At 44.8% G+C, this 22,456-nt stretch overlaps 1 protein-coding gene across 1 annotated transcript in view; it reads right to left on the minus strand.

Moving 5' to 3' along the window:
- LOC124606617 (dipeptidase 1-like) overlaps positions 1 to 22,456 on the minus strand; it is a 1,437,429-nt gene that overhangs the window by 652,866 nt on the left and 762,107 nt on the right. The window lies entirely within an intron of this gene.

Raw genomic sequence — 22,456 nt, forward strand, 5'->3', positions numbered from 1 at the left:
TGGGCTGCGTGCCCTACGATGCATTAAATATTTTCCGGGGCAGCTTATATTGCCGACCCTGTAGAAGATTTTTGTGGTTTCGTTTCAAGGAATCACCGTAGATTCGAAGGTAACCACGAACTATGTTGTGTAAAGATGTAAAATCACAACCAGGTTCCACTCAAGAAATTACAGATATGTTCTACTTTCGAGCTGGTGCAGCGTGCAACGTGAGTGAGTCGAGCTTCTCAGCGCTCTGTAGAGCGTGGACGTGGACGCGGGTAGCGATACTTGGGGCGACCGGGAAATGTATGGAGTAAACGGTTTTCAGAATTTCGCTGTGGAACAGAGGCGGGAGAGAAATAAAATTATTTCATTTCGCGCTTGCAAAAAAAGAAGAGCCGCCCACGGCCCACGTCGGCATACCGCTCGTAAGCACGCGTCGGTTCGCGCGCGCGCGCAGTCGAAGCACACGCGAACACGAGCGTGTGCACGCACGCGTGCAGCCACATTTTAGCGAGACACAGCCCGCCCGCCAAATTTGCATGGCGGCTTGCTAACTCGCTCCAATTCATTCGCAGAATTACCCGCCGATAGCCGCCCAAATGGCGGAGTTCCGGGCGCGATTGTGCCGGGTTACAACAACTGCGCGAGCGCACGCAGTTCCGGCGGCTCTGATTGCGGAGTAATGACTGCGCGGCTGGGGCGCGCACTGCCCAAACAAAGTGCGCCAATTCCAGCCGCACTCACGGATTTGTTCGGCCGGCGCGACAGCAGGCCGCGCGCCAAGGCGCGGAAAAAGAAATCCAGAGGTTGCGATAGGACAGTATTCGATACCCTCTTTCATTTCCTGGCGACTATACATAACAAAATCCACAGAAAGGAAGGTCTGATGATGATGATGATTATTTGAGGTGAGGGGCACTCGACATCATGGCCGTCAGCGCCCTGACGAAATGTCAGCGTGCGAATCTCATGGATGGGGACGAAGGCTGTCCCAGCATGCGGGGCAGTTTGTAACCTACACTACTGGCCACTAAAATTGCTACACCAAGAAGAAATGGAGACGATAAACGGGAATTCATTGGACAAATATGATATACCAAAACTGACATGTGATTACATTTTCACGCAATTTGGATGCATGGATCCTGAGAAATCAGTACCCACAACAACCACCTATGGCCGTAATAACGGCCTTGATACGCCTGGGCATTTAGTCAAACAGAACTTGGATGGCGTGTACAGGTACAGCTGCCCATGCAGCTTCAACACGATACCACAGTTCATCAAGAGTAGTGACGGGCGTATTGTGAGGCGGCAGTTGCTCGGCCACCATTGACCAGAAGTTTTCAATTGGTGAGAGATCTGGAGAATGTGCTGGCCAGGGCAGCAGTCGAACATTTCCTGTATCCATAAATGCCCGTACAGGACCTGCAACATGCGGTTGTCCATTATCCTGCTGAAATGTGGGGTTTCGCAGGGATCGAATGAAGGGTAGAGCCACGGGTCTAACACATCTGAAATGTAACGTCCGCTGTTCAAAGTGCCGTCAATGCGAACAAGAGGTGACCGAGACGTGTAACCAATGGCACCCCATACCATCACGCCGGGTGATGCGCCAGCATGGCGATGACGAATACACGCTTCCCATGTGCATTCACCGAGATCTCACCAAACACGGATGCGGCCATCATGATGCTGTAAACAGAACCTGGAGTCATCCGAAAAAATGACGTTTTGCCATTCGTGCACCAAGGTTCGTTGTTGAGTACACCATCGCAGGCGCTCCCGTCTGTGATGCAGCGTCAAGCGTAATCGCAGAAATGGTCTCCGAGCTGATAGTCCATGCTGTTGCAAACGTCGTCGAACTGCTCGTGCAGATGGTTGTTGTCTTGCTAACGTCCCCATCTGTTGACTCAGGGATCGAGACGTGGCTGCACGATCCGTTACAGCCATGCGGGTAAGATGCCTGTCATCTCGACTGCTAGTGATGCGAGGCCGTTGGGATCCAGCACGGCGTTCCGTATTACCCTCCTGATCCCACCGATTATATATTCTGCTAACAGTCATTGGATCTCGACCAACGCGAACAGCAATGTCGTGATACGATAAACCGCAATCGCGATAGGCTACAATCCGACCGTTATCAAAGTCGGAAACGTGATGGTACGCATTTCTCCTCCTTACACGAGGCATCACAACAACATTTCACCTGGCAACGCCGGTCAACTGGTGTTTGTGTATGACAAAACGGTTTGAAACTTTCCTCATGTCAGCACGTTGTAGGTGTCGCCACCGGCGCCAACCTTGTGTGAATGCTCTGAAAAGCTAATCATTTGCATATCACAGCACCGTCTTCCTGTCGGTTAAGTTTCACGTCTGTAGCACGTCATCTTCGTGGTGTAGCAATTTTAATGGCCAGTAGTCTATTAAAGTCTGACTCCCGTTCTCACAAATATAGGGATGAGCCATGACAGTTCACAAAATTTCTCCATCCTTGTAGCCCTGGAATCAGTACCTGCGAGGATGGTGGGCAGATCTCCATCGAGACTGAGGGCTGCCCTAGTATCAGTATACAGGACACAATATGCTGAACTGCAAGTGGCACCCAACGAACTTTACCAACTAGTCTATCCTCCCCCCCCAGAGGAGGAAGCCATGTGTTAAAAGCCTATGTCCGATGCGCAGTCTGGTAAGCAGAACCTCCTTCCAGCGGTAAGGCTGACATGGAGTCCACCATGCTTTTGTGGTCGATTTGGGCGACCGCAGTTTGTTTGCTGTGACTTGCAACCATTCAGTCCCCCACTGACGCGTGATGCGTCTGTCAGAGAATGGCGTGCAACGGGATGGGATATTGATGGACAGCATCGTCAGGACATGCTTCCTTGGCGGCTTTGTCGGCCATGTTCTTGCCTCGGATCCCGATGTGGCCAGGTACCCAACACAAAATCACCTCCTTGTCACGGTGTTGGAGCCGCTGTGAGGAATCCTGGATGATCTGACTCTGCTGGTCTACTGGGTACATTTGGTAAAGTGCTTGCAGTGCACTAAGCGAGTCTGAACAGGCAGGAAACCTTGTACGGTGATGTCCATGAACTCTCTCCAGTGCCGTGAGACTGCCATATAACTTCACATGTTATGGCAGTACGGATCCGGTTCTTCAACTCTTCCAGGTTCTGCGGTAGTGGTGGTACATACACGTTGTCTTTAACGAAACCCCACAGGAGGAAGTCAGAGGGTGTCTAATTCGGTGAGCGTGGCTCCCAGCTCAGACATGCTACGTCCCCAGTTCCTTGACGACCAATCCAGGGGTTCAGTAGATTTTCATTCAGATATTTACGCACTTGGCGGCTCCAGTGAGACGGTGCCCGTCTTGTTCAAAAATGAAGTTGTCTTCGTGCAGCATCCGAAACAACCAGATTTGTAACATAGCGAGATACTGCTGACCGTTAACCGTGTTTCCATCAAAGAGGAATGGGCCGTAAACAGATGCTCGGAATATCGCGCACAGCACATTGACTGTGTGCTAATCTCGTTCATGTTCGATGGCTGCAAGTGGGTCCTGTAGGCCCCAAACTCGAACATTCTGTTTGTTCACCTGACCACCAACATGGAAAGTCGCTTCATCACTGAACACGATGCGCTGTGCGAAAGTGTTATCATTGTCAATAGCATCAAGACTCTCGTTATAAAATGCCACACGTTTGCCTTTGTCATGAGAACGCAGAGCTTGTAACAGCTGTACCTTGTACGGTTTCATAACTAACCTACGTCTCAAAACACACCAAATTCTTGTTGAAGCTAGTTGTAACTCCCAACTGGTACGACGAGTTGATTTTGAAGGACTACGTTGAAAAGAAGTTTGAATTCGTGCAACATTTTCTTCAGGAACACAAAAGCGGCCAGGACTCTTTCCTTTACATACCCTCCATCCTGTATCTACAAGCTGTCGATACCATCTGCGAATGTTCCACCCACTCGGAGGATCAATTTGTTACCTCAACGTGAAACGTCTTTGCACTGTAATCACGGAAGTGCACTTCGCAAACTCGAGAACACAAAATGATTTCTGTTGCGGAGTAGCCATTTCAAACATATGACGGTTACCAAGCAAAACACAAGGCAACTGGCCTCTGGCGGCTATTAATATAAACTAGACTATGTATTCTTTTCTCCAATAGCCGAGCCGAGGCGCAGCGATCAGTAGTTCGTACAAAATAGTACTTTGTAATATGTATGTTCTTTTTGAAAGAGTCTGTATTTTGATGCGTGATACAGCCAGACCCTTGAGAAAGTCTGCAACATGTATTCTAAAAAGGAAGGTCAGGTTCGTAAAATTAATAAAGATTACGATCGCTGCTTGAAAGCCATTACTGGGAGCAGCTACTCACAAAGATCGAGTGTCGGCTATAACCATGGTATGCCAGTAAAACTCGGTAGATGTTCTAATGCGTGAATGAGGAACCGATTAAAGCAGGAAAAAAATTATTTCCGGTGTTGGCCAGAAAGTACAAATTTGGCTCTGCAAATGAAAGAGGACGTACAGAAATGTTAACATATGTAATGCGTTAGGATCTGGACGTGGGAAGGAAACGTCAAACAAGTGATAAAGGAAAATGTTGATTTTATTATTAAACAGCACTTCCACAAATTGTCCACTGTGAGCACCAGAGACGTCGAGAGATACTGCACCCGTAAAACAATGTGATCAACAGGAGCTCACATCAGATCCGGCGGAGTCTGAGAAACGTGTCCCTGTAAACTGGGCTTCAGACCAGCTAGAAGCCAAATGTGTCCCCGATAAACGCATTCTTTTAGATATCTAGAGCCAAAAATCGCTTGGATTGAGATCGGGTAGTCCTGCAGGGCACGCATCTAGAAATCCTGTGGAGATAACACGTTCATGGGAAGCCTGCGTTAAGCGGATCCTACAGGGGGTGAGCGACATGTGGTGTTGTCCGATCTTACAGGAATCCAGTGGTTTCTACACAGTTCCGCCCTTCCAGAGCAGGAATCACGTGCTGTTCAAGGTGGTCTCGATAACGTGCACGCGAAACGGGATACGCCTGGCAGGCATTGTGGGTGTGTTCTCTTTAAAGAAGAACTGACCGAGAATAAAGGTGCCTGTGAATCCACGCCACACACCCACATACGCCGAGTGCAGCGACTTTTTGTACACAACACGATGTTTACTAGTACCCAGTTCTTGAATTCATTGCACCATGTAGTGTAAAATGAGCCTCGTCACCCTATAGAATACTGCAAGGCCACATGTCAGTAAGTTTGATCCCTGCCCAGAAACGGAAGAACAAATTCAGAATTTCAGAATGTTGCTACAGATCGTGGGGTTCTCAGTTGCAGCACCGTGTGGAATTTGTGCGGGTATCAGTGTAAAATAAACTGCAAAGCTCTCCGTACATTTTTGACCGTGGGACGGGAAATTGTCGTGACACTGCGCGACCACTAGCACTGCCCGGGACATCATACGAAACGTAGCTAAGGAAATATGACTCACAAACACAGAGATGAGTGAAAAACTTGCTTTTTTTTAAAATGGAGAGCAAATTAACCAGAGCATTCCATCAGTATTTGGTAACGAGAACACTTAGCGACTCCAACAAATATTTCACATTTCAAACCGCTCCTAAAATTTTCTCGCTATGATCCTTAACGTTAAGTAATTTTTAAAGCAGTCGGGCGTTTGACGCTGTTCCATACATAGGATTTCGATATTACAGAGAATCGGAGATTCATTTCTTAGATACTACCGGGTGGCTATAATTGATATTCAGCTATTCAATGACGTACAATGTGGGCTGTGATTATCGTATGATAGCGAAACATGACAGATATGCTAGTGAATTAACGCTGAACAGATTTACACAAATAATTAACTCCAGTCTTGGTCACAAAGGTGCAAATCTGGTGCTGTACACTGTTTCTAAGACGAAATGACAACCAAGCCGCTCTTTGACAAGCCGTAACGTGGGCTAACGGTACGGCTATCGAGAAGAGAGAACGTGAGTTAACGAGCATTTCGCTCTCATTTAAATATATGGCCGAAAGAGTCAGCCTACAGGAATTGCCAAACGAACCCTGTCGTCCAGAACCGCATGCCACAAAGGGCGCAGATTCACCACGAGATGGGGAAACACACACGCGTCTATCGTCTACCGAGGTCTATGCGTTGTAGTGTGCGAGTAAGACAGACGAGAGCCTACGTCATAGAGAAACCCAGTAGAAGCCATGTGTGGCCAAGGAGACGTAACAGTGTTAAATATGGCGGACCTGAGATCGGCCATAAAAGGAAGCATTTATGAAAACTATTTAATTCTGAAGTAATTCAGGGAACGAAGCCACGGTAATTTTTATCAACCATCCGTCATAAATTTTCATGGTAATCCCAATAAAACTTTAATTCTGTCCTTAACTATAATAGTTTAGGATTTATTGTTAAAGTGAAATTAACAAGTTTTGTAACAAAGACCTAAATGCTAAAATCTGAACGCTTAGGTCGATCATAAGATGCCTGTCGTCTCGACTGCTAGTGATACGAGGCCGTTGGGATCCAGCACGGCGTTCCGTATTACCCTCCTGAACCCTCCGATTCTATATTCTGCTAACAGTCATTGGATCTCGACCAACGCGAGAAGCAATGTCGCCATACGATAAACCGCAATCGCGCTAGCGTACAATCCGACCTTTATCAAAGTCGGAAACGTGATGGTATGCATTTCTCTTCCTTACACGAGGCATCACAACAACGTTTCAACAGGCAACGCCGGTCAACTGCTGTTTGTGTTTGAGAAATAGGTTGGAAACTTTCCTCATGTCAGCACGTTGTAGGTGTCGCCACCGGCGCCAACCTTGTGTGAATGCTGTTAAAAGCTAATCATTTGCATATCACAGCATCTTCTTCCTGTCGGTTCAATTTCGCGTCTGTAGCACGTCATCTTCATGGTGTAGCAATTTTAATGGCCAGTGCTGTAGTTTCTTTAGTTCTTTATTTATTTGTGAGAAAGCACAATGGTGCAAGGCTACTGGCTGTGACATTCAAAATTAAGAACGAAACTGTATTGGTTTCATGTAAAAGAATGTAACGTTTATTATGTAATGGATATTATTGTTACTTTATTTAGAACGTTAAAGTGGTCAAGCTTTGATCATTGAAATATGTTAAAATGTAAAGTAATGTGGAAAAACCTGTAGTCAAACAGATGGATGGCTTCAGGAAAGGGAACTGCCCTAGTCAGTTGAGCGAAGATGTTCGAAGCGCGGGAAACACGGTTGGAGACGGGCAGAGGGCAGTTCGGATGGAGACACCAAAGGGTACAGTTCGGATTGGGACGCGAAAGCGGGCAGTCGGTCTTTAGACGGCTGGGAAGTGAAACGACTCAGAAAATGTCGCGTTGTGTGGTATCGCGAGACTTAGTCGCTGAGCGATGGGCAGCCGCGCGCCTGAGGTGAACGTGGCTAACGGCACGGCTATCGAGAAGAGAGAACGTGAGTTAACGAGCATTTCGCTATCATTTAAATATATGGCCGAAAGAGTCAGCCTACAGGAATTGTCAAACGAACCCTGTCGTCCAGGACCGCATGCCACAAAGGGCGCAGATTGACTGCTGTAGTCTTACTGCACGAACTGTGCAAACGTAACTATGAACTTTTTCCTTTCATCATGTTGTAGGGACGTCAGTGCGAAAATGTTTTTTAAAGGTTTGAAATGCGTAAGGTTTGTTGGAAGTTGCTAAGTGCCCTCTTTCTCAAATACCGGGTGTACAGAGGCTGGATATTTACACGTGGTCAGTCACCATGCCTCAGGACAAACACACGGTTTCTAACTGTAATATTTACCTTAATGTGTTAAACTTATAGCATAAGATTATACCTGTTAATGAGCAGATAACGTGAGTTTATGGGCTGGGGATGGAAGAGTGGAGGAGAGGGGGGGGGGGGGGAGATACACCGCGAGCTGTGCCCACCCAAACAAGCAGACACGTGAGGGCAGCTGGCATTATTGCGCGTACAGTAGCTTACCTATTCAGCATCACACGTCATAAAAAAGCAGATACGAGATTATGTGATGGTGAGACAGAAGTTTCAAAACAATATTGTAAAATACAAAAACAATTCCAGAAAGCAGGTTTGGGTTCCAGTCATTATTTAGTGCTTGAAGAAACACAGCAACCAGCCAGTTTAATGTAACTTTATTTACGTGCAGACTCGGTTCAGATTTCTACCCATCTTCAGGTGGTATTATACGTTTTTATCTGCACCAATTTAACGTTTCCTTCGAATATACCTTGAACGCTGCACCTGTCATGTCAAAATAACAAAACATGTAGCTACTATGCTTCCCTATAAGTTTATCTGCGTGTAGTTAATGGTTATGTGCACTTATTTTTATTTTGTATCTTTTAGTTCCATTTTTCACATTTGTATTAATACAAAATACACTTTTAGCTTCCGCATTTTTTTTATAAGTTTTTTTATGTATTGCAAATTACGCATAGAGATAAGTTCCGATTTTCTCATAAATTCTGAACAAAATCTGCATGTAAACGCGGCATTAATTTCGCAGTTTTCTTACACACCATTCAGCGCACTGTAAGCTATTCTGGAAGGCATTGTCATGAATCTGCTGATTGACTTAATAGCGGAAACGATGAAATGCAGTAGTATCTAGTTTTTGCAGAACACTCAGTCGCATGTGGGTCGACAGCCACTTTGTGAGAAATATGTAGGAGGAAGCAATATATTGGCCGACTCAGGAGAAGAGGAACTGAATTAAACCTGCAATTAATCAAGTTTCTGCTGTGATCTCTTCAGAATGTTTGAAATGAATTGAAAATTTTCGAACACGTCATATTAAAAGCAGAAAAATCATAATCTGAATAGTGATAAAGTTTTAATACATCGCGTTTTTATATCAAAAACGGATAAAATAATTTCTATAGCTCCATATAGACTCCAAACCCCATATACATAGGTCTGAAAATTTGTGATTGTGAATTTTTAACAGCTACGAAAACAGTTGTAAGATTTACGGCGTAAAACGTGGGGCGCTTCCAATACATAATCGATGAATGAATAGCTCATCTGCAAACTACTATTTATTGCATGCGCTCCACGTTTTTCGTTGTAGATCTTATTAGTATTTTCACAGCTGTTAATTCACAATCATACATTTTCAGTACTACCTGTAAGTGGTAGGAATATATGTGGGCTGGGATAAATTATTTTATACATTTTAGTCCGGTATAAAAACGTGTTATACTAAAAATTAATATTATATAAATAATTATGATCTTTGGTATTTTATTCTTCTCCCTTCCAGTTTCTTGTATTTTTGTGTTATAGCTCGCAAAGATAAATCGTGAGTGCTTGGCACACTCAGGCTACGATTGAGCATACAGCCATTCTGCTACATGAACAGATTGGTAACATTGGGAATAAATTTTCCAAAAATATCCATCTTTTGACCTTCATACGCATCGTGGAAGTGTGATAACTTAACGAACAACTTTATGATCACTACAACAGTCGAGAAGGAACTGAAGAGCTTTATGTGCACAGAGACACACAGGAACCGCACCTGAGCTACTTATTACATAAATTACGTAATTTTTGTAGGTCGATTTTAGGTAGCATATTGAGTTAGCAAATTGAGACGAACAGTTTGATAAGGGACACTTGTGGTCTATCAAGTAGGGAAACTACCTGAAATCGGCCTGGAAAAACTACGTAAGCTACAGCGTATGCGCATCGAGCGAGTTTTTCAACATTCTCGTGCTCTCTTCACAGAAACCATTAGTCCTAGAGAAGAAAAATGAATAGGACATTTTTCGTAGGAAATTTAATATAGCTCAATTTTGTACACAGACACTTTTTCGCTGGAGGGTGCGGTTTTCGAGTTATTCTACAAAAACTAAAAAAATTATACCTATATTAAATGTGTTCTTCTACCTTCGGAAACCATTCGGAATAGGACATACGTCCATATAAAGCTTTTTGTTCAGAATCACTAATAGTATCACCCCACAAAGTATGTACCTTTATGTACCTTAATGTACCTTTCCTCCTGACCTCCTGACTCACTAATATATATATATATTGTGAATGTGTTTTGGACGCCCATCGGGTGTCAGCGCCCTTACGAAAAGTAGTAGATAGTAATGTGGCTAAAACGTCGTAAAACGACTCAGAGTAAGTCGAACATAATTAAACTCACTCTCTCCTAACCTCACTTACGGTCACTCGCACAACCATACTGTCTCACATCCTCGAAGATAACGTAAACACTGTCAGACATTCTACAACTGTTCATTTGCAAGAAACAACTGATCATTTGCAAGTAACAAGGATAAGCCAGCCATCATAGAAACACATTAAAAATATCTCCTTAAAATTTTAGGGGAAAGTCAGACGTTGCACAAAACTTTAAAAGTCGTACTACATTTGTGTTGTTATCAGTGAAAATAGAGGGCCTATCTGTCAGTAAATCAGCTGTTGCCCTCTTATATGATTGTAAAACACAGTGAACTACAATGTGGCGCACAGTGATACAGACGAGCAACACATGCTGGAGGGTCCTCTCGCTGGAGCGAGAAGCCGGGGGTCATAGGGGAGTGTCCGTGCGAATACGCGGGAGAAGGATCTTACCTCGTCTGCGTGGCTGGAAAGGGGTGTGCAGAGATACGCCTCCAGCCACTCTAAGGATGGTTCTGTACCTCAACTGCGAGGTGATGGCATGTACAGGGATGGCACACTGAACCATCTATTATCGTGACACGCTTCCTTGGATTATACAGACATCAAAAAAATTATTGCATTACCCTGGTTCCCAGAACTCCTGAAGATAGACGTTGATTGTAAATACTGTATCACAGATACAGTCCGTTTGACTGTCCAGAGATGTCACTAAACCCGCCCAAAGATGTAAAAAACCATGCATGAGCAGCGCGTATTAGACAGACGGGGTCCGACAGCCGATCAGTTCCAGTCATTCACCCAGGATGGGGGTACATGGCTCATTTTGTCTGTAGTTCAACCATGCCTAGACGGTGACTATCGCTGTTCGCTCGCGTCTGAATTGTTACTTTGTGCCAGGAAGGGCCCTCAAAAAGGAAGGGGCTCAGAACGAACCAAAGCGATATTGTCTGGACATGGAGGAGATAAGGAGAGAAAGGAACTGTCGATGACATGTCTCGCTTCGGCCGGCCAAGGGCTGCTGCTACGATGGATGACCGGTACCTACGGATTATGGCTCGGAGCAACCTTGACCGCCACGCCACCATGTTGAACAATGCTTTTCGTGCAGCCACAGGACGTCGTGATACGACTCAAACTGTGCGCAGTTGGCTGCATGATGCGCAACTTCACTCCCGACGTCCATGGCGAGGTCCAACTTTGCAACATCGACACCATGCAGCGCGGTACTGATGGGCCCAAAAACATGCCGAATGGACCGCTCAGGGTTGGCAACAGGTTCTCTTCACTGATGAGTGTCGCATATGACTTCAACCAGAGAATCATTGGAGACGTGTCTGGAGGCAACCCGTTCATGATGAACGCCGATATAAGCTGATGATGGTCATGGAAGGCGCCATAAAGGTGGTACGAAACGCCAATACCATCCTCTGACCGATAGTGCAACCATATCGGCAGCATATCGGCGAGGCATTCGTCTTCATGGAAGACAATTCGCGCCCCCGTCGTGCACATCTTACGAATGACTTCCTTAAGGATAACGATATCGCACGACTAGAGCGACCAGCATGTTCTCCAGACATGAACTCTGTTGAACATGACTGGGATAGATTGAAAAGGGCTGTTTAAGGACGACGTGACCCACCAACCACTCTGAGTGATCTACGCCGAATCGCCGTTGAGGAGTGGGACAATCTGGACCAACAGTGTCTTGATGAACTTGTGGATAGTATGCCACAACGAATACATGCATGCATCAATGCAAGAGGACGTGCTACTGGGTATTAGAGGTACTGGTGTGTACAGCAATCTGGACTACCACCTCTGAAGTTCTCGCTGTATGGTGGTACAACATGCAGTGTGTGGTTTTCATGAGCAATAAAAAGTGCGGAAATGATGTTTATGTTGATCTCTGCTCAAATTTTCTATATAGATTCCGGAGGTCTCGGAACCGAGATGTTGCAGAACATTTATTCATGTGTGTATATTTGCCATTTAGTTTTCCTTAGTCCGTATGTACCCCAGCAGAAAGAAACCATCCTCGACAGCCTTTGAAGTGGAGAAGGCTCTCCTGAATATTCTGGACTACTTTATCTACTGTATACAAGTAGTGTAGAGAGATAATGAAAGTCAGGAAGTCGGCACATGTGAAGAACTTAGCAGTCGCAACATATCTCGTCTGCCCCAGTGCATAGAAGTCGCTTATAATTTAGCATCGAACACGGTGACGACGGATCAGTGAATACGGATGTACAGGATTTAACGGGCATAAGTGCAGATATTTCTATTGGTGACAGAGTATGGTAAACTGGACAACATTACATGAGTATTTACATCATTTGCAGATTAACACTTATAGCTATTACAAGTCGTATCTTTTACGGTTGGTTAGCACGTCTAAGGCAGTGGCAAACCACCTCCGCTAGGACCTTGCCTACTACGGCGGAGCGGGTCTCCCGCATCGTTTCCTACACTCCTCGGAGTATGGCACCTCATCATCATCCTCATCACGACCTCCAAGTACAAGTGGCAAGACTAGAGTTGTAAGATTGCCGTAGGCTGTCGTAGATTACTGTAAGCAAGCGTGGACTACGATAGTTGTTCTAGTAGCTTTGGTCAGTTAAGGTCGTACCCGCAATGTCTGTAGATTAGATGTGTTGCATACATAGTGAATGTTACCTCACAATAAACGCTTTGTTTACGTATGCGATCCGTATCTCACTAGATTCCCATAATAACTGAAAGCGGTAAACCATCTGCAAACTGAATGAGGATATACAAAAGGCAGAGTAACCTAACGAACACTTTTGCTGTACATATTTATCCTGCTGTCTATTAATTAAAAATAAACAGTATTTATAGCAAAATTGGAACTATCGAAGTTTAATTCAGGTTTTTATTAAAAAATTATTGATTTGTTACGTGAAAGAGAGGGTTGTTGTAAAAATAAAGAAAAAATACGAATTTATTATTTAGCGCTAGAAAACTTAATTCCTCAACAAAAACTTTAAAAAATGCAAAAAAAGTAGATCAAACATGGCTTCAATAATTCGTCGAACTTATATCAAAACATGTTTTGTTATTCCTAAATAACTATCGCTTTTATCAGTAATAGCAGGAAACTCTTGTATTTCATTATGATAGAGAATGTTCTATTGAATACCAAATAGGCCGGCCATGGTGGACAAACGGTTCTAGGCGCTACAGTCTGGAACCGCGCGACCGCTACGGTCGCAGGTTCGAATCCTGCCTCGTGCATGGATATGTGTGTGATGTCCTTAGACACTGATGACCTCAGCAGTTAAGTCTTATAGTGCTCAGAACCATTTTTTTGAATAGAAAATAACAACAATTTGCATGTAAACTATACTTTCATCAAAAGTAATTATGATCACATAATTATTATTACTTATAAAATGGAATTTACACTCTTTAAGGGTATAGAATACACAATGGATTAACACTGAATAATGTGTGGCTCTGATTATGTAAAAGACAAACAACTAAACAAACAGAAGAAAAAGGTCACGGGCTTCCAGTGTCTCTCTTACATATTCATTTACGTTTTTTCCCTACAACTGTTACAAATACTGCCGGTAATCCTACCATTCGCTACATCATTTATGCAGTGTACCAGAACTAACGAATTGTAGTTTGGGTAGAACCGAACTCTAGGCAAAAGCAACCCATGCTAGTTTGCTTTCCCCAGGGGGGTAGGTCAGGTGATGAGGTGTGGACGCGTGGACGCAAAATGGCCAGTCTACACTGAGAGGGTTAGTCCACATCGTGGTGCAGTTACAACCTTGCAAAAACATCGGGTAGTAAAGTTTGTGACGTGTCCGAAGGAAGTCCATCCGACGCAGAGAAAAAACAACCAACAAAGTTATATGTTTACACATTAGGCAACACATTCAAAAATATCTGCTGTTATACTAGTAACACACTATACAGATGTGGCGCTGATTTAAAATGGCTTAAGGTATTGTATTAAAAGCAGATGCATGTAGCTTCTCCTATATCGCAATAAATCTAGCTCCCAACGCCAGTGAATCCTCGGTAAAATACGTCGTTCACAATATACGCTGCAGCCGCATGTCCTCAGAAGTTGACCCATAGAGTGAGACCACAGAAGCTGGAATATACGAGATGAACCTGTCGAGGACGCGCTGCCCGACAGAGGCGCAGGCCGACTGCCGCCCCCGCTGGCAGCAGCACGTGTACGTCGCCCGTTTGGCCGCGCTCTCAGCCTCGTGGCAGACGGAGTGCTTTGCGCGGCGCGGGGGCCTCCATCCCCCCATCCGCCCTGAGCCGTCACACTGGCCTGCTGCTACTCGTTCCGACAGCTGGATCGATCGGGCAGCCGCCTGGAGGGATTAAGGCGAGGGAACGCTCTGTATCCCTCCTCGAGTCGTCTCCTCCAGCTGCAAGGGATCGAACCCCAAGCACCTCTGGCAAGAGCGCCCAACACCCAGGAGGAAGTCGAGTCCGTAACAGAGAGTCTTTACCGTAGGGCTGGTTCACACTTGCTTTCTATAAAGGACTTTATTCTTACGTTACTTTTCTAGTACAAACACGTTTATAAACAACTGTGGTATCATCAGTGCGTTCTTATGTTACTCATTTCGGAGTATACAATGCAGTTTATGTTGAGAGTGAAAATTATGCCAAATCTTTGTCCTTTGAATCGATATTATTTCCTTAATTACTACCAAGCTAGGTTTTGTAACTGACTGCATAGCTTCTTACGTAATATAATGACCAGTTGAAAAAGTGGATGGAAAGATAACGGAAATAATATCATTCACTCTGTTTTCTTTGCGCACAACGATTCGGTGAGCACATGTGATTTCATATGACATCCTTGTCATCATGCACACGTAGAACATGACGGCTTCCAGATATGGCATGTCTCATTTTTAGTAACGACACTCACTAATTAAAAAAAAAAGTTCAAATGGCTCTAAGCGCTATGGGACTTAACATCTGAGGTCATCAGTCCCCTACACTCAGAACTACTTAAACCTAAATAACCTAAGAACATTACACACATCCATGCCTGAGGCAGGATTCGAACCTGCGACCATAGCAGTCACGCTGTTTTGGACCGAAGTGCTTAGAACCGCTCGGCCACAGCCGCTGGCACTTACCAGTTCGTTAAGCACTAGGTTCTAATAAAGCAATATGTGTGACTTGATGCCAATAAGAGCTATACACCCATTTATACTTAGTTTGAAGGTTGTATCAGTACTGTGATGGATGATACTCTACTATACAACCTTCAAAACATCTAATAAAGTATTTGCACTTTTGCTGTATGCATGTGGCAGTAGTCGGTTATCGACTGCTTTCCCACTTGATCCGACATGTTCTTGGCCCCCCCCCCTCTCTCTCTATGTATCTATCCATCTCCTGCTCTTTCTCGATCTCACTCTTCGTGTACCTCTCCTTCTGCCTCTTTCTCTTTCCCTCCCCCACTCTCCTAGCTCCTCTCTCCTTCACCCCCTCTCTCTCTTCCTCTTCGTTTTCTCTTTATCTCTCCCTTCATCTTTCTCTTTCTCTCTCCCCCTTCTCTTACTCTTTGCCTCTCTCTACTTTTCCCTCTTTCTCTTCCATTCTATCTTTCTCTTTGTATCTCTCTCCCTCTTCCTACGCTTCCCCTCCCCCACCACACTCCACCTTCTCTCCCAATCCATGGTGTAACTGTTTGTGTGTGTGTGTGTGTGTGTGTGTGTGTGTGTGTGTGTGTGTGTGTGTGTGTGTGAGTGAGAGAGAGAGAGAGAGAGAGAGAGAGAGAGAGAGAGAGAGAGAGAGAGGGAGCGAGAGACAGACAGAGAGAGAATTTATGTGCTCCTTTATTTGCCTGCTTTGTGTTTTCAGTATAATAACGAACCATTCCATGCCTAAAATAAAACTTCCGTTTTTGCTGCTCTTTACGAATGTGTAAGTATGTGAGATACAGTTTCAGGCAGAATTTCAATGCCTTTACAGCTGTTCCTCTTTTGTTGGGTAGTTTTTGGGGGTTCATCAAATGTGTGCTGACACTTTTTAGGGGCCCAAGGCGCTCAGAGAGCCTTTTTCTAACGTTTCTGTATTTCTGCACTATGTAGATGTGTGACAGGAGTCGTACTTAGTTCATAAATGATTGGTTTATTAAATTTAGGCGTTCTCAGCATTCTCTGTATCACAGCGTCTGTTCGGTATTTCAAATCAATTCCGCCCCCCCTCAATATATCGCCTACTTTGTGGACTATGATGCAATTATAGATGAGTATGTGCCAGATCATGGAGAGGAGCATTTCTGTTTTGCTGTCTCAGTGTATTGGCGTTGTTTGTATGTTTATTCTCAAGTACTGCTTTGTACATTCATGCTGAGGAAATGGTCTGTTCCTTCGTCATTAGTTGGCAAATTTTATAACTGAAATTTTCTGTCACATGTGTGATGTAGCCATTGTTCGGTAATTTACTTTATGAAACATCCTGGCAGATTAAAATTGAGTAGCGTGGTGAGACTCGAACTCGGGACATTTGCCTTTCGCTGGCAAGTGCTCTGCCGACTGAACCACCCAAGCACGACTCAGGATCCGAGCTTCAATTCCAGTGCCTCGTCTCCTACCTTTCTATCCATCTGGAATTTATCTTATAGTAGCTTCAGTAAAATAAGAAGTTTGTATATGTAAATAAAATTCGAAATCTAACTTATCACATGACACGAAATTAGAATCACTCATCAGCTTACAAGAAAGCAATTTACTGTCTAAACTTACTAGCTCACTGAAAGTGAGCCACACTGCCCTTATTCTTTATTGCTTCGTGAATGGTGATAATAGGAACTAAAGTATTTCTTGTACCAAAACGCTGAATAAATAATCATGATTTGTGTAAGTGCTCCGATTCACACGTAATACACAAAGTAGTCGCTGCTACTCACGGAATAGTTGCTGTGTATCTATTTGGTGTTTGGATGCGCGAATAGGCGTCTTTGGACTGATCGTGACATAATTGCTGCAGAGAAGCTTCCACAAAGTAACGATAGAAATCGTTGAAACCGGTAGTAGCTGTTGTAATAAAAAACAAGACAAACGAAATTAAATTCCCCCGTCGCCTGCGCGTTATTCTGCTAGCTGTAACATAGTCCCATGGTTAGCCAGGACAGTAAGAATCCCTACCACCAGGTTCTAAACGCGTAACTTGATGTCTGCTGCTGACTCAGTGGGAAGGTGCTGTTTTTAGATGGCAATAAAGCAAGATATGTAGGCAAACAACGAACAGAGATAAAGGGGCGGGCGGTGAGAAGTTGAGCAGAATTCCGCATCCTTTTATCGCGCCCCTCTGCCACATAACAGCAAACGGCATTTTAGGCCTCGCTGGCTCCTCGACCGTGACGGCCACGCGCAGAACACGGCCGTTTAACGGGGAAGGCGGCAGGCGCTCATAAACACCGGCGGGCCGCCTCGCCTGCTAACGGCGCCGGCTAACTGCTCGCGGGCCTCCGCTGCCGAACACAGCCGGTACTACCCCAGGCCGTACCACGGCACGTGGGCCCTGCAGGGAAGCTGCCGCTAAGCCCCTAACACCCCGGCGCCCGCCTTAATAGTATTACTCTCAGCAATTAATACACTTACAAGCGCCGCGTACAGGAGATGAAGCAGCGCCATCCTCCTCCCCGTGCGCAGTTTCTATTGCTTAATAGCTTAATAACTCCGAGAGGGGGGGAGCAAAAGTTCTCCCTTCTCCATCGCAATATTTCCTGTCTCAACTTGATTATAATATTTTAGTGGACTGAGAGCCCGGTTTCCGATATTTTCTGGTCTGTTCATTGATACGATAAAAACGTTCCTGCTTACAAAAAAATTATTACTTAAAATTTACTTATTGGCGTCGCTTGTTTTTGCTTGTCCATGTTGTATATGTTGTAGATTGCTCTGAGCACTATGGGACTTAACATCTGAGGTCATCAGTCCTCTAGAACTTCTGGCCACGAGTGGCCTACTGGGACCATCCGACCGCCGTGTCATCCTCGGTGGAGGGTGCGGATAGGAGGGGCGTGGGGTCAGCACACTGCTCTCCCGGTCGTAAGATGGTATTCTTGACCGGAGCCGTTAGTATTCGGTAGAGTAGCTCCTCGATTGGCATCACGAGGCTGAGTGCACCCCGAAAAATGGTAACAGTGGAGGGCGGCCCTGATGGTCACCCATTCAATAGCCGACCACGCCCGACAGCGCTTAACTTCGGCGATCTCACGGGAACCGGTGTATTCACTGTGCCAAGGCCGTTGCCCCCCTACAACTTGGAACTACTTGAACCTAACTAACCTAAGGTCATCACACATATCCATACCTGAGGCAGGATTTTAACCTGCGACTGTAGTGGTCGCGTGGTTCCAGACTGAAGCGCCTAGAACGGCTCAACCAGAGCAGCCGACTTGTATGTTGTAGAAGTCTAATCATTTCATGGCAGCGGTGACGTCAGGTAGAACCAATAGCTGAGAAGATCGCAATGTCCCTGCATTTCTGGTAGATGACTCGCAAAGGCACAATTCCCATTACAAATTCGTGCACGGTCAACAATAAAAGGTACTTTTCTTCCTTTTTCTTGACTCAACGCCTGACCTACCCAGCACAAAATATACTACTACACATCAATTTATCATAACAAAAGTGCTTTTCGGCTGCGCATGGTTCAAATAGCTCTGAGCACTATGGGACTCAACTGCTGTGGTCATTAGTCCCCTAGAACTTATAACTACTTAAACCTAACTAACCTAAGGACATCACACACATCCATGCCCGAGGCAGCATTCGAACCTGCGACCGTGGTAGTCGCACGGTTCCTGACTGCGCTCCTAGAACCGCGAGACCACCGCGGCCGGCCAGGCTGTGCATGTTTACTTGCTTTTTCTTCTACTCACTGAGGATTCCGCAACAAAGTATACCTTTCACTTTGCTTTATTTTAAGAGTTATTTCAGCAAGTGCTGTGTGGGAAGATCGATTGGCAAGAGCTCCTAGTGTACCATCCCAAGTCTATTGCCACCCTCTCAGTGTCATGTGTGTGCTTACGTGTGGCTTTTATACTGATACAATTTGCGACAACTATGGACACCAAAAATTACTGTACGGCCTTTTACAGTTTTCGCAGAAAAATTGTGAACTATTATTGTACATTACCAAGGGAAATCTCACTGAGCAAAAGTCAGTCATCATTAATAACGACTTAGTGCGAAAATGACAGAAGAATGTGTTACAGTTCCGCGTGTAATGCCTCATAGAAGAACCCTCGATACTATACAGGGTGCTTCCGTAACACGGTGCAAAAATTTAACAGGGAATAGTGGATACTCCATTGAAACTTTAAAGTAGGGAACCTGCGGTCGGAGAAGCCAGCTAAAGGAGATGATAAGAATAATAAAATCATGGCACTGTGTTCTTTTTTATATACGTTGGTTACAGTTAACTACAAGTACCATCACTGACACAATTAACGTATCAGTTGTACTAGTTGTACTCTAGCTTACACAATGTGCTGGAACCGACGGCCGTCAACCTGAATGCAAGCACGAAATCGGCGAACAAGGTTGTGATGAACCCTGAAAAATTTCACTGGTGTGTTTTGAATTACATCACAGGCAGCTACAATTCTTGCAACTAATTCCATCTCCGTATCCACCGGGGTCTCATACAGAAGTGACCTTAGCTATCCCCATAGGAAATAATCAAAAGGATTCAGGTCAGGTTAACTCGCAGGCCATGGAATATGACCTCCCCTTCCAGTCCAGCGACCAGAAAATACAGCACTGAGGTACCCACATCCTCTCACGAACAGCACGTTCTGTCGTGGGACAATGTATAGACGATACAACAGAGCCACCCTATAGACAAGTAAAATAAACAAAACCTGTATCATAAATTCCTAATAGTCAGGATTGGCCTCCTTGTTTCCTTGCAGGAAATATAAAAGGTGCATGTAAATAAACAGCACAGGACGTGTAAACTTGTACGCATGTTGGTTGTAAATAAGCTGGAAAACAGTAGTGCCAGACAAAGCGGTAGACAGGTTTACTTCCATAACTCCTTAAGGTAGCTTTCCTGACCCCAGGTTCCCTGCTTCAAAATGTTCTCTGGAGCATTCTCTACGTCATGTTACAATTTCTGCACTCTCTTAAGGAAACTCCCTCTATATATATGTAGCCATGTACATTGAATCTGTGTATAGTTATGAGTTATGTTCGACATTCTGAGGAAAATAAGATTAAGCTACAGGCAAGGACGGGTGGTATACACTGAGCAGCAAAAAGATTATGACCACCTGCCTGATAGCTTGTCTGTCCGTCTTTGAAACGAGATACATTACTTATGCTGCGTATCAGGGATCCGACAGTTTGTTGGTAGCTTTGCGAAGATGTGTGGTATTAGATGTCTACGAACAGGTCGTGTAATTCACGCAAGTAACGGACCGCTGATTTGCGTGAGCGGTGATGGCACCCGATAGCGAACCAGGTGTAGTCTATACGATCTACATCAGGTGAATTTGGTCGCCTAGACATCAACATGAATTCGCTATAATGCGCCTCAAACCACTGTCGCACGAACAATTACACTACTGAAAGATAACACGTAGGCGTGGTCAGCTGCGGAGTTCCATGTTCAACAACGTACCATGAATGAAGTGCTCCGAAACAATTGCGCGTGCACCAACACTGTGCTCTTTCGCCAGAGGTTCCCCAAGTCACTATCTATCCTTCTTTACATAACAGACAAGCCTCCGACGCCCACGTTCTGTGAACATTCTTGGACTCCAAACATTTAGTGGTACATGGTAGTTTCACTGTCCTACTACCCATTTTCCGTAGATGCTAACGACAGTAACACACGAACATTTGACCAGCTTCGCCGTTTTCGAATTACTTGTTCACAGGCCCTGCGAAATTATTATCTGCCCTTTGTCAAAGTTTCTCAGGGTTGCTTATCTCAACAGTTTTCCCATTTTGCAGCCCATACTTTCGTTGGGGTGATCCCCTGTCCGAGTCTGCTCCGCTTACATACTTTTGTTAGCGAGTCGTATACCGGCAACGCCACCAGGTGGCATCGAACGTCGAGGTGGGTGGCCAGTGGTCAGAATGTTTTCTCTGATCAGAGTACAATATGTACAAGAACCAATACGAAACAATAAGATTGAAAGACAAAGAGCAAAGTGGTCGAAATAAAAAGAGAGTAAGACAGACGTGTAGCCTTTCACCCCTACTGTTCAGTACATACATGGAAGGAGCAATCACGGAAATAAGAGGAAGGTTCAAGAGTGTGATTAAAATTCAGAGTGAAAAGACACGATTCGCTGATGACATTCCTATCCTCGGTAGAGACGAGGAGGAGTTGCAGGACATTATGAGCGGGACGAACAACCTAGCCAGTACAGAATACGGACTGAGACTAAATCGAAGAAAAACGAAAGTGACGAGGAGTAGCAGAAATGAGATTAGCTGGTAACTGAACATTAAAATTTACGAAGTAAACCAAGTTAAGCAATTCTGATACCCTGGAAACGCCGGCCGGTGTGACAGTGCCGTTCTAGGCGCTTCAGTCTGGAACAGCGTGACCACTACGGTCGCAGGTTCGAATCCTGCCTCGGGTATGGATGTGTGTGATGTCCTTAGATTAGTTATGTTTAAATAGTTCTAAGTCTAGTGGACTGATGACCACAAATGTTAAGTCCCATAGCGCTCAGAGCCATTTGAACCATTTGAACCATACCCTGGAAACGAAATAGCATACGACGTACAAAGCAAGCAGGACATGAGAGGGAGATTAGCACAGAAGGAGAGGACATTTCTGACCAAGAAAATACTGATGGTATCGAACATCGACCTTAATTGGAGGAAGAAATTTCTAATATTGTACACTGTGGGAAAGCAATGTATGGTAGTGAATAGTGGATAGTGGAAAAACCGGAACAGATGAGAATCCAACTCTTTGCGATGTGGTGCTAGAGAATAATGTTAGAAATCAGATGGACTTGTAAGACAAGGGAATGTGAAGTTCCTCTGCAGAATCGACGAAGAAAGGGACGTATAGAAAACTCTGATGGGAGGAAGGGACAGGACTGTAGGACATGCCTTTAAGGGTAATGTAAGCGCTTTCACGCGCGGAAATTCAGCGTCACATGGGACTTAAGACAGTTTACCAGGGGGCTACACAAGAACCATAATCCCCATGATGTGTTCGATGCCGACACATCTCGGGAGGGATGGGATGGATGATTTTTTTGATGAAG

This window comes from Schistocerca americana, chromosome 3 (genome assembly GCF_021461395.2).
Source record: "Schistocerca americana isolate TAMUIC-IGC-003095 chromosome 3, iqSchAmer2.1, whole genome shotgun sequence".
NCBI classification, from domain to species: Eukaryota; Metazoa; Arthropoda; class Insecta; order Orthoptera; family Acrididae; genus Schistocerca; species Schistocerca americana.